This window comes from Salmo trutta, unplaced genomic scaffold (assembly GCF_901001165.1).
Source record: "Salmo trutta unplaced genomic scaffold, fSalTru1.1, whole genome shotgun sequence".
NCBI classification, from domain to species: domain Eukaryota; kingdom Metazoa; phylum Chordata; class Actinopteri; order Salmoniformes; family Salmonidae; genus Salmo; species Salmo trutta.
Genome location: NW_021822964.1, coordinates 1 through 13,837, shown reverse-complemented (window position 1 = coordinate 13,837; position 13,837 = coordinate 1). Strand labels below are relative to the sequence as shown.

Sequence of the window (13,837 nt, the reverse complement as noted above, 5' to 3'; positions counted from 1 at the left end):
CAGAGACAGAGACAGACAGACCGTGAGGGAATGTTGTGTTTAATTAATATTGTTTTAGACTATGAAAATGGACTAAAGGATTAACCTATGGATTATGAAAACAACCAAAAGAAATGTGAAAATGGGAGAGGAGAAATGACTAGAGACAGTGTTGTTTAACTCACTGACCATGACCCATGAGTTCTTCTTACCTTTGTTCAGTAGAAAAGTCTCCTCTCTAAAGTATATAAGAGGATCCATAGACTGGTCACTCTTCATGGGACACACAGCTGGGTACAGGGGAGGCTGTTCTCTCCTGCTTGATTGGTCTTCACACAACAGAGACAAACATTACATCCTCATCTACTCTGATCTCAGATGGGAAACATAAGAAGAGTTTCATTCCAAAACGCTATATATAACTTTTCAGGAAATGTTCGTAAATGAGCTTTTATTTTTTAAAAGAAATTATGAAAGAGATTGGTGTGTTTTTCACTATCTAATTATGACATGGTGTTGTTCAATGACAGACATGAATTTGTTTTATAAACTATCACATGAAGGTTTCATTTTAGTAGAGAGTCAAATGTTTTCTTGCTCAATGCTATATATCTGCCTGCACTCTCAGAGAAATCAGTAGTACTGCTAGGTTTTACATAGTAATAATAGATATCTGCCTCACTCTTCAGAGAAATCAGTAGTACTGCTAGGTTTTACACAGTAATAATATATATCTGCCTCACTCTCAGAGAAATCAGTAGTACTGCTGAGGTTTAATACAGTTAATAATATGTATCTGCCTCTCAGAGAAATCAGTAGTACTGCTAGGTTTAATACAGTAATAATATATATCTGCCTCACTCTCAGAGAAATCAGTAGTACTGCTAGGTTTAACACAGTAATAATATATATCTGCCTCACTCTCAGAGAAATCAGTAGTACTGCTAGGTTTTATACAGTAATAATATATATCTGCCTCACTCTCAGAGAAATCAGTAGTACTGCTAGGTTTTACACAGTAATAATATATATCTGCCTCACTCTCAGAGAAATCAGTAGTACTGCTAGGTTTTATACAGTAATAATATATATCTGCCTCACTCTCCAGAGAAATCAGTAGTACTGCTAGGTTTTTATACAGTAATACTATATCTGCCTCACTCTCAGAGAAATCAGTAGTACTGTGAGGTTTTATACAATAATAATATATCTGCCTCTCAGAGAAATCAGTAGTACTGCTAGGTTTAACACAGTAATAGTATATATCTGCCTCTCTCTCAGAGGAAATCAGTAGTACTGCTAGGTTTTATACAGTAATAATATATATCTGCCTCAACTCTCAGAGAAATCAGTAGTACTGCTAGGTTAACACAGTCAAATGTAACCGCCCGGCACCGATTCTGGTCTTATTTTAGAAACATTTTCAAATGTGTTTTTACACTGGATACATTTAGAGACTCAGGGCTAGAAAATGGTATATCATACAAAACAGTTGATGAACAATGGGAAACGTAATTCTTCTTTGAACGTTGATGAACTTGTAACCTCATTTCTGAGAAAATGGCCTTTGAATATTTTGGTACCTACTGGAGCGCTCTTCTTTGTCTACAGGGCTGTACTTTGGCTGATAATGTCTCCCATCTAATAAATAGTTTTGTCATATATATAATTAACTAAATATATTATGTTTTTGGTTTCGTCAGTTTCATTGTTTATTATGCAATAAATTGTTATTTTATGGTTGTAAGTTGTAAAATTAACTAGAAAATATTCAATTTTGCAATTCTGAGAAAATTACATACTTTAGTAAGGAATTACACATTTATTCAATATTACTGCAGTTTCTAAATCAATTTCATTAGATGGCAGCATAACACCACGAATGACTTATCAGAAGATTAGTTTAGTTTTCTCCCTGGATACACCACCACTCCCCCTCACAGGGAGAACTCCGGTGTGAGATTCTTTCTGTCCCTTTCCACACTGCTAACGACAAGAGGAAGGACTGAAAAAGCATTTAACAGATTACTGTTTAGTAATATAATGATGATTCATGTTTATTATTACCTGTTTTTATGCTCATGTTTGAAATTATACTTCATTAATATAACCGATTATCAATAAGCCTGAACATTAATTCAGTCACCTCTAGTTGAGAAAAATGTATTTTCCCAGTACATTCATTGTCAAATTCATCAACCAGCATCAACACGCGATGCCTTCTCGCGCATGAAGTCAGCTTCATGCGCGAGAAGGAGATATATAGCTAACTAAAGTAATGATTGGCCATTTTAGAAAATCATGGGACATATAGTTGTGATTGCATGTTATTTTATGTCAATCATATTGCTGCTTGTATCCTACAACTGATGCTTCATGGTCTTATGCTGCCATCTATTGGAAATATTTAGCAATTAAAAGTCAGTCATTCACGACAGACTTAGTGAGACACCTGAGAAGAAAAAAAACATTGTTAATTCCTTAGATCAGTCTCAACCTGCCCTGTCTATCCCCGCCAATTGCTGGACATTCACAAAGAGGTTACTAGGTCTCCCAGTTCAAACCACATTTGAAAATAAAAACACATGTGGCTTGTTGTGTGCCTTGCAATAATAAATATTAGAAAAAAAACTAATAACAAAATAAAAACAGCAAAAGGCTTAGACGGTTTGATTAACAAAATAATCAACATGCTGTTTGGTACTATACTTGTATTTACTACATAATATTATTACTAAAATAGTTTCTAAAAGTGTCTATGCTACCCTACCCTAGAATTAGGGTTAGGGGTTAAGGCTAAAATAGGTTATACGTAGGGTTAGAATTTCTGTACAGCACTTTGTGACATCTGCTGATGTAAAAAGGGCTTCATAATCATTTTATTGATTGTTAGGTTAAGGGTTTTAAGGCTAAAAACGTTATGGGTTTATAGCTCTCTACCTCCTCCCTGTGGTCTTCTGTGGGTACTACATAACTCATTCACCAGCACTTGCAAGGCTCAACTGCGTCAGATCTACAAATCAATGAGCTAGACCTATCCATTTGGGTTGTAACTCAGTGAACCTGTGCAGCATTTGCTCAATTCAATGCCTACAAACGAAGATTTCGATGCATATCAAATTACCCAGTAGCCATTCAGAAACAATAACTCCTCAAAAAAAGTGTTATGTCTTAATTACATTTTTTATTATGTCTGTATAAATCGGCCACATCTTGAAAAAGAGGGCAGGGACATGTGTTCTGTTTAGGTTGTATACATTTTCTGAAAACAAAATTTGGTTAACTATGACCAGAAAATGCTTAACGTTTGATCGGTTTGCGCCAGCCATCACTAGTACTGTGGGTCACCACAACGTGTACCCAGGTGAAGTGTGCACCAAGTAGCTGTGATAATATTAGTAATAATACTAATAATAATACTTGAGGTCAGCCTACAATGTTAACGCAGGCAGGTCTCATTGATAACAATAGCGAAGCTGGCATTGTGACGCAGAACAATGGGCAATGGTATAGAACGTTCAGAATGTCAGGTGGTGCCACGGTGCTCAATTAAACTAATAGGAGCTGGAAGGGTGAAAAATGACCTAAAATAAGGCCTGTTTTTTCGCTATAACTTCATAACTAGGGACACAAGGTAATATTATGAAACTGGGCTCCATGGCGGATGCAATGAACTAGTTTTTATCAGAAAAAAAGCATTGTTAAAGATGTCATGTGTCCAGACTACTTGAGGCGTCACGATTTTTTTTTTCAAAACTTCGGTCATTGGACACAGAGGGGTTAAACACTAAAGTTACCGTCCATCTAGTGAAAAGAGGAGAACCGGACAGAGGTAGCCAGCATCCGTCAACGAGAGAGACGGAAGCCTTCCATGGGATTTAACTGGTGGATGAAACAACCAGGGAGCTCCATCGGTCCACAAGTAATGCGGGCAGCTAGTGATGATGTAGTGGTAGCTAGGAAAAATGAGGATGCTGCTGGTAGAGTAGCTAGCTTACCTAGCTGTACTGACTAGCTTGGCTAGCTAGCAGGTCGTTCGTCTGTCCCTCGTCTCGAGGATGAGGACGAATCCAGTGAACCACAAAATGAAACAAGGATAGAGAGTGAAAAGGATCTGGCTACACTCATACTGTCCCTGACCGTAAAGCAAAAAGATAATTGAACAATAAACTTTGGCGTCTCAACAATGTAGCGAACTCCGTCGTTTTCCCCAAGATCACCTCAGCCCACTCTGCACGTAACCTGACAATATCCTTGGTGCCACACCGGACGTGGACGCGGGCAGTTCCAGAACGCAGACATGAGCAGTGCAACACAATCAACTAAACCCAGTCTTTACAGTGGGTTACATTAGTAATATTGTGTCCCATCTACTGGCAGATATTTAGGACCTCAGCAGGTATCTGGATAATAGCCTCATGAGCTGTCCTAACCAGTTAAGAGGTACCAGCAGGTATCTGGATAATAACCTCATGAGCTGTCCTAACCAGTTAAGAGGTACCATCAGGTATCTGGATAATAGCCTCATGAGCTGTCCTAACCAGTTAAGAGGCACCAGCAGGTATCTGGATAATAGCCTCATGAGCTGTCCTAACCAGTTAAGAGGTACCAGCAGGTATCTGGATAATAGCCTCATGAGCTGTCCTAACCAGTTAAGAGGTACCAGCAGGTATCTGGATAATAACCTCATGAGCTGTCCTAACCAGTTAAGAGGAACCAGCAGGTATCTGGATAATAACCTCATGAGCTGTCCTAACCAGTTAAGAGGTACCAGCAGGTATCTGGATAATAGCCTCATGAGCTGTCCTAACCAGTTAAGAGGTACCAGCAGGTATCTGGATAATAGAAACATGAGCTGTCCTAACCAGTTAAGAGGTACCAGCAGGTATCTGTATAATAACCTCATGAGCTGTCCTAACCAGTTAAGAGGTACCAGCAGGTATCTGAATAATAGAAACATGCAGCCAGTCAGTGGTTCCTGTGCCACATGTAATTGCTTTGGAGCAGTGGCAACCTGTTATTCAAGGCAGATTTTTTTAATTTTTTAAATTTATTTCACCTTTGTTTAACCAGGTAGGCTAGTTGAGAACAAGTTCTCATTTACAACTGCGACCTGGCCAAGAAAAAGGCAAAGCAGTGTGACACAGACAACAACACAGATTTACACATGGAATAAACAAACATACAGTCAATAATACAGCATAAAAAGTATATATACAGTGTGTGCAAATGAGGTAAGATAAAGGAGGTAAGGCAATAAATAGACCATGGTGACGAAGTAATTATAATATACCAAATAAACACTGGAGTAATTGATGTGCAGAAGATGAATGTGCAAGTAGAGATTTACAGTGAGGGAAAAAAGTATTTGATCTCCTGCTGATTTTGTACGTTTGCCCAATGGCAAAGAAATTATCAGTCTATAATTTTAATGGAAGGTTTATTTGAACAGTGAGAGACAGAATAACAACAAAAAAATCCAGAAAAACGCATGTCAAAAATGTTGTAAATTGATTTGCATTTTAATGAGGGAAATAAGTATTTGACCCCTCTGCAAACATGACTTAGTACTTGGTGGCAAAACCCTTGTTGGCAATCACAGAGGTCAGACGTTTCTTGTAGTTGGCCACCAGGTTTGCACACATCTCAGGAGGGATTTTGTCCCACTCCTCTTTGCAGATCTTCTCCAAGTCATTAAGGTTTGACGTTTGGCAACTCGAACTTTCAGCTCCATCCACAGATTTTATATGGGATTAAGGTCTGGAGACTGGCTAGGCCACTCCAGGACCTTAATGTGCTTCTTCTTGAGCCACTCCTTTGTTGCCTTGGCCATGTGTTTTGGGTCATTGTCATGCTGGAATACCCATCCACAACCCATTTTCAATGCCCTGGCTGAGGGAAGGAGGTTCTTTCCCAAGATTTGACGGTACATGGCCCCGTCCATCGTCCCTTTGATGCGGTGAAGTTGTCCTGTCCCCTTAGCAGAAAAACACCCCCAAAGCATAATGTTTCCACCTTCATGTTTGACGGTGGGGATGGTGTTCTTGGGGTCATAAGCAGCATTCCTCCTCCTCCAAACACGGCGAGTTGAGTTGATGCCAAAGAGCTCCATTTTGGTCTCATCTGACCACAACACTTTCACCCAGTTGTCCTCTGAATCATTCAGATGTTCATTGGCAAACTTCAGACGGGCATGTATAGGTGCTTTCTTGAGCAGGGGGACCTTGCGGGCGCTGCAGGATTTCAGTCCTTCACGGTGTAGTGTGTTACCAATTGATTTCTTGGTGACTATGGTCCCAGCTGCCTTGAGATCATTGACAAGATCCTCCCATGTAGTTCTGGGCTGATTCCTCACCGTTCTCATGATCATTGCAACTCCACGAGGTGAGATCTTGCATGGAGCCCCAGGCCGAGGGATATTGACAGTTCTTTTGTGTTTCTTCCATTTACGAATAATCGCACCAACTGTTGTCACCTTCTCACCAAGCTGCTTGGCGATGGTCTTGTAGCCCATTCCAGTCTTGTGTAGGTCTACAATCTTGTCCCTGACATCCTTGGAGAGCTCTTTGGTCTTGGCCATGGTGGAGAGTTTGGAATCTGATTGATTGATTGCTTCCGTGGACAGGTGTCTTTTATACAGGTAACAAACTGAGATTAGGAGCACTCCCTTTAAGAGTGTGCTCCTAATCTCAGCTCGTTACCTGTATAAAAGACACCTGGGAGCCAGAAATCTTTCTGATTGAGACGGGGTCAAATACTTATTTCTCTCATTAATATGCAAATCAATTTATAACATTTTTGACATGCGTTTTTCTGGATTTTTTTGTTGTTATATAAAAGATGACTGCTATGGTGTGTGGGCATCCACACCCCCTCCCAAAATGGCTGCTGTGCCATTTCTTCCCCATGCATTACTTGACTGTTCAAATAAACCTACCATTAAAATGATAGACTGATCATTTCTTTGTCAGTGGGCAAATGTACAAAATCAGCAGGGGATCAAATACTGTTTTCCCTCACTGTATGGAGTGTGCCACTCTCCTTATTTTTATAGCTTATAATTTATTAGCCATTAGTCAGAACTTCCACGTAAAAAAATAAAAATCTTTGGGTGTGCGCCAGCTCATGTGTTTTATTGGAAATACTATTGGAACCATTTCCCTGTTTGACCGCTAGGTGTTATGGGTATTATAACACCTCCACTGTGGGGCTCTATAAAACTATTGGAACCATTTCCCTGTTTGACCGCTAGGTGTTATGGGTATTATGACACCTCCACTGTGGGGCTCTATAAAACTATTGGAACCATTTCCCTGTTTGACCGCTAGGTGTTATGGGTATTATAACACCTCCACTGTGGGGCTCTATAAAACTATTGGAACCATTTCCCTGTTTGACCGCTAGGTGTTATGGGTATTATAACACCTCCACTGTGGGGCTCTATAAAACTATTGGAACCATTTCCCTGTTTGACCACTAGGTGTTATGGGAATTATGACACCTCCACTGTGGGGCTCTATAAAACTATTGGAACCATTTCCCTGTTTGACCGCTAGGTGTTATGGGTATTATAACACCTCCACTGTGAGGCTCTATAACACAAATGAAATGTGAGAATCTGGTGAATGCAGAATCTAGAGAATGCAACAATATTTGTTTCATCTTGCTGTGATGTTCTCAGTAAAATGTCATAAGCTAAAATCTATGAATTTAAAATCTTAGAACAGTAATATTTTACACACTCATAAGCCTCCATTTCTGATGAAAAAACACAAATGTGAAAAAATGGTGGATATAGCATTTTGTGTATAAACTCTTCATAAATTCTTTAAAAAATTGTCATCTCACCTCTTAGATTTGGTGCCATGTTCCCCAGAGACACTCCTTTTCGAGGCAGGGCCCCCCTCCTCTCTCTCCCCAGAGAGACTCATTTTAGAGACAGGACCCCCCTCCTCTCTCTCCCCAGAGAGACTCATTTTAGAGACAGGACCCCTGTAAACAGAGATCCAGCATGTTGGTTGTGGTTAACACAGTGACAACTAAACAGAGATCCAGCATGTTGGTTGTGGTTAACACAGTGACAACTAAACAGAGATCCAGCATGTTGGTTGTGGTTAACACAGTGACAACTAAACAGAGATCCAGCATGTTGGTTGTGGTTAACACAGTGACAACTAAACAGAGATCCAGCATGTTGGTTGTGGTTAACACAGTAACAACTAAACAGAGATCCAGCATGTTGGTTGTGGTCAACACAGTAACAACTAAACAGAGATCCAGCATGTTGGTTGTGGTTAACACAGTGACAACTAAACAAAGATCCAGCATGTTGGTTGTGGTTAACACAGTGACAACTAAACAGAGATCCAGCATGTTGGTTGTGGTCAACACAGTGACAACTAAACAGAGATCCAGCATGTTGGTTGTGGTTAACACAGTGACAACTAAACAGAGATCCAGCATGTTGGTTGTGGTTAACACAGTGACAACTAAACAGAGATCCAGCATGTTGGTTGTGGTTAACACAGTGACAACTAAACAGAGATCCAGCATGTTGGTTGTGGTTAACACAGTGACAACTAACAGAGATCCAGCATGTTGGTTGTGGTCAACACAGTGACGTCCTAAACAGAGATCCAACATGTTGGTTGTGGTTAACACAGTGACAACTAAACAGAGATCCAGCATGTTGGTTGTGGTTAACACAGTGACAACTAAACAGAGATCCAGCATGTTGGTTGTGGTTAACACAGTGACAACTAAACATAGATCCAGCATGTTGGTTGTGGTTAACACAGTGACAACTAAACAGAGATCCAGCATGTTGGTTGTGGTTAACACAGTGACAACTAAACAGAGATCCAGCATGTTGGTTGTGGTTAACACAGTGACAACTAAACAGAGATCCAGCATGTTGGTTGTGGTTAACACAGTGACAACTAAACAGAGATCCAGCATGTTGGTTGTGGTCAACACAGTGACAACTAAACAGAGATCCAGCATGTTGGTTGTGGTTAACACAGTGACAACTAAACAGAGATCCAGCATGTTGGTTGTGGTTAACACAGTGACAACTAAACAGAGATCCAGCATGTTGGTTGTGGTTAACACAGTGACAACTAAACAGAGATCCAGCATGTTGGTTGTGGTCAACACAGTAACAACTAAACAGAGATCCAGCATGTTGGTTGTGGTTAACACAGTGACAACTAAACAGAGATCCAGCATGTTGATTGTGGTTAACACAGTGACAACTAGTTCTTGACTGTCAATTGTTCTCATTTATTCATTATCTCTTAGAGAAATAAAACATTTACTAACAGACATAGAAACAGTCAGGTGATTTAATGCATCACATGAACATGTAGTTGTGACATTTCATCTCCATGGTAACTGTCAATAATAATAATAAGTCACTGTTTGTTAAGGTAGTTATAGACAGAACAGCAACAATAATAATAATAATAATAATAATAATAAGTCTCTGTTTGTTAAGGTAGTTATAGACAGTACAGCAACAATAATAATAATAACTATAATAATATTAATAATAATAATAAGTCACTGTTTGTTAAGGTAGTTATAGACAGAACACAACAATAATAATATCATAATAATAAGTCACTGTTTGTTAAGGTAGTTATAGACAGAACAACAACAATACCAATAACAATAAATATAATAATAATAATAATAAGTCACTGTTTGTTAAGGTAGTTATAGACAGAACAGCACAATAATAGTAATAATAATAATAATAAGTCACTGTTTGTTAAGGTAGTTATAGACAGAACAACAACAATAATAATAATAATGATAATAACAACAATAATAATAATAATAATAATAATAATAATAATAATAATAAGTCACTGTTTGTTAAGGTAGTTATAGACAGAACAACAACAATAATAATAATAATAATAATAAGTCACTGTTTGTTAAGGTAGTTATAGACAGTACAGCACACAATAATAATAATGATAATAATAATAATAAGTCACTGTTTGTTAAGGTAGTTATAGACAGAACCAACAATAATAGTAATAATAATAATAATAAGTCACTGTTTGTTAAGGTAGTTATAGACAGTACAGCAACAATAATAAAATAATAATAATAAGTCACTGTTTGTTAAGGTAGTTATAGACAGTACAGCAACAATAATAATAATAATAATAAGAATAAGTCACTGTTTGTTAAGGTAGTTATAGACAGAACAACAACAATAATAATAATAATAATATAATAAGTCACTGTTTGTTAAGGTAGTTATAGACAGTACAGCAACAATAACAATAATAATAATAATATATTAATAATAATAATAAGTCACTGTTTGTTAAGGTAGTTATAGACAGTACAACAACAATAATATAATAATAATAATAAGTAGGACAGAGAATGTACTGTATATAACCTACATATCATAGATGACCAGTCTAAACCTGTTCAGATCAGTTCACATAATGTTATAGTCCAGTAGCAGGACAGAGAATGTACTGTATATAACCTACATATCATAGATGACCAGTCTAAACCTGTTCAGATCAACATAATGTTATAGTCCTACCAGTAGCAGGACAGAGAATGTACTATATAACCTACATATCATAGATGACCAGTCTAAACCTGTTCAGATCAGTTCACATAAACTATCAGTAGCAGGACTGACCACCTACAAATCAGTTTTCAGTCTAAATACCAGAGCATGTTGCCTAGACCTGATATGTTCACAACATTTCCTACAGAGACCTTCAGGTCTGTCAGCATGATAAAGGATCATATCTCAAGCTTTGTCTGACCACAACCTAACTTTATAATAGTTATATTTAGCCTACAGTAGACTTACCAGTCTGCCCGTCTTTCCTTCAAATCAACACATTTATCCCACTTCTAATGTTGTTGACAAATGTTTGCGATAGTTTCAACAGCCGTTTTGAAACTGCGTAGGCTTCAAACACGCTTTTAATTTCCTATGAGGAAATCACATAACTTCAGTCACGGGATGTGGACGACTGGTTTTCTTGCAGAGGAAGTAGCCTCTATTACAATCTCCAAAAGCCTTTTTAAATCTCAAATACAATACAAGTTTAAAATTAACTGCATTGCAGCAACGTTGTCCTGCAACAGGATGATCAAATTAAGATCCTACATTTGTACAGAGATTGTCTTTATCTGAATAAGGCAGTTTATTAAGTTATTAGCAATGATGGTGCAACTGTCAGCTGCTGTAAACCTCTGTGATTGGATGTTATGACCCCCATCTAAACAGTTTCTTTCCTTATGCTGTGGCCCTCAATAACTGGCCATCTGGCCCATAGAGACTAAAGGACTATGCTGCACACCGCAAAAAGCCATCTCTAAACTGGGGGAAGGAATTGGGAAGGCTGAAAGATAACAGTGAATATGACACATGGATGACGGTAGAAAGATAACAGTGAATATGAGACATGGGGGAATGTAGAAAGATAACAGTGAATATGAGACATGGGGGAAGGTAGAAAGATAACAGTGAATATGAGACATGGGGGAAGGTAGAAAGATAACAGTGAATATGAGACATGGGGGAAGGTAGAAAGATAACAGTGAATATGAGACATGGGGGAAGGTAGGAAGATAACAGTGAATATGAGACATGGGGGAAGGTAGGAAGATAACAGTGAATTTGACTGCATACATGTTTTCTCCTTCTTATAGTGTTCTTACAAAGCTGTGTTCTGTGGTTTATCAGCTGGTTTACTGAAACTGTCACGTCTCCTCCAGCTCCCCCCCCCCCTCGCGCGTGAAGGCGCCAGGTTGCCCTGCATCACGCACTCCTATCATCCATTACGCACACCTGCTTTCCCTCGTCACGCACATCAGCGTTATTGGACTCACCTGGACTCCCTCATCACCTGGTTATTTCCTCCCCTATATTTGTCAGTTCCCTGCTCTGTTCCCTGCTGCTGTATTCATTGTTTTTGTCTGTTACTCGTTTTCTGACGCTGTTCCTGTCTCGTTCCATATTAAGTGTTTGACTCCCCGTACCTGCTTTTGTCTCTCCAGCGTCATCCCATGTGACAGAATCTCTGGTTAGTAGAAGGTGAAGACAATGAATGATCTCAGTTCCTTAAACTATTCAGCTTTAACCAGTATTGCCCATGTTGCCATGGAGACAAATGATGTGCCCAAAAAACTAATAACTTTCAGTCAACAGTCTCTTCTGTGTAGCTTCACTCCGTAGCCCACATACTAGTCTGTCTCTGATAATGTCATTTACAACACCATTCAACTCACAGTGTTCTGATAGTTTCTTTAATGCAGCAGCAAACATTGGTACAATTCAATAAAGATGAGACGGGAGACAGGAATCAGATCAACCATTTATCTGGAACGTGAACATCACAACACATACAAACCCCCATGATGCTCTGCGGCACAATTCCAATACACGGCAAATACATAATACATAAGTAAATGGACACTAAACAAAACTCAGAGGACTTTAAATGTTTAGTTATAGAAAGTAGGGCCATGGGATAGGGTCAGAAAGGTCAGTATGTTTGATAACTGGTTACAGAGGTGACATAACAAGCATAAGGTCCATTATAACACAGTGAAGTAGAGGTGGGAGATAAAAGCAGACATGGACAGTGAGCCGGTGTGAGGAGGTCAGGGGTCAAACACTAGATCAGGACAGGTAGAAATGGCAGGGCTGGAAATAGACAGAGACACATTCTGATCATGGCAAGACAAATCTCCTTCGCACAGAGAGGATCAGGCTGTTGATTGTGGCCTGTGGAATGTTGTCCCACTCCTCTTCACTGGCTGTGTGAAGTTGCTGGATATTGGTGGGAATTGGAACACGCTGTCGTACACGTCTATCCAGAGCATCCCAAACATGCTTAATGGGTGACATGTCTGGTGAGTACTCAGGCCATGGAAGAACATTTTTTTTCAGCTTCCAGGAATTGTGTTCAGCAACATCGGGCCCGTGCATTATCATGCTGTAACATGAGGTGATTGGTGTGGATGAATGGCACGACAATGGGATCTCATCACGGTATCTCTGTGCATTCAAATTGCCATCGATTAAATGCACTTGTGTTTGTTGTCCGAAGCTTATGCCCATTCCATAACCTCACCACCACCATAGGGCACTCTGTTCACAAAGTTGACATCAGCAAACCGCTCGCCCACATGATGCCGTACATGTGGTCTGCTTTTTTTAGGCCGGTTGGACGTACTGCCAAATTCTATAAACCAACGTTCAAGGTGATTTTGAGAAATTAGCTTTAAATTTTCTAGCAACATCTCTGTTGCACATTCCTGCAGTCAACATGCCAACTGCACAGTCCCTCAAAACAGAGACATCTCTGGTATTGTGTTATGTGAAAAAACTGCACATTTTAGAGTGGCCTTTTATTGCCCTCAGCACAAGGTGCACCTGTGTAATGATCATGCTGTTTAATCAGATTGTTGATATGCCACAGCCTGTCAGGTGGTGGATTATCTTGGCAAAGAACAAATGATCACTAACAGGGATGTAAAGACATTTGTGCACAACATTTGACAGAAATAAGCTTTTGTGTGTATGGAACATTTCTGGGATCTTTTATTTCAGCTCATGAAACATGGGACCAACACTTTACATGATGCCTTTATATTTTAATTCAGTGTATTTACAGGAATAAGCTGGCCCAAACTGGTGTGTGTGTGTCATGTGTGTGTTGGTCCAGTGTGTGTGTGTGTGTCTAGTGTGTGTGTGTGTGTGTGTGTGTGTGGGTCCAGTGTGTGTGTTTCCAGTGTGTGTGTGTGTCGGTCCAGTGTATGTGGGTCCAGTGTGTGTGGTGTGTGTGTATGTGTGTGTGTGTGT

The 13,837-nt window shown here is 39.3% G+C and overlaps 1 long non-coding RNA gene across 1 annotated transcript; it reads right to left on the bottom strand.

Annotated features, from left to right (window-relative positions):
• Positions 1-290: 290 nt before the first annotated feature.
• On the bottom strand, positions 291-11,263 carry LOC115187811 (uncharacterized). Its single transcript, XR_003876135.1, has 3 exons — positions 10,832-11,263; positions 7,828-7,971; positions 291-308 (listed from the first exon to the last, which is right to left on the bottom strand). It is a non-coding gene; the product is annotated as an uncharacterized LOC115187811 (long non-coding RNA).
• Positions 11,264-13,837: the final 2,574 nt, after the last annotated feature.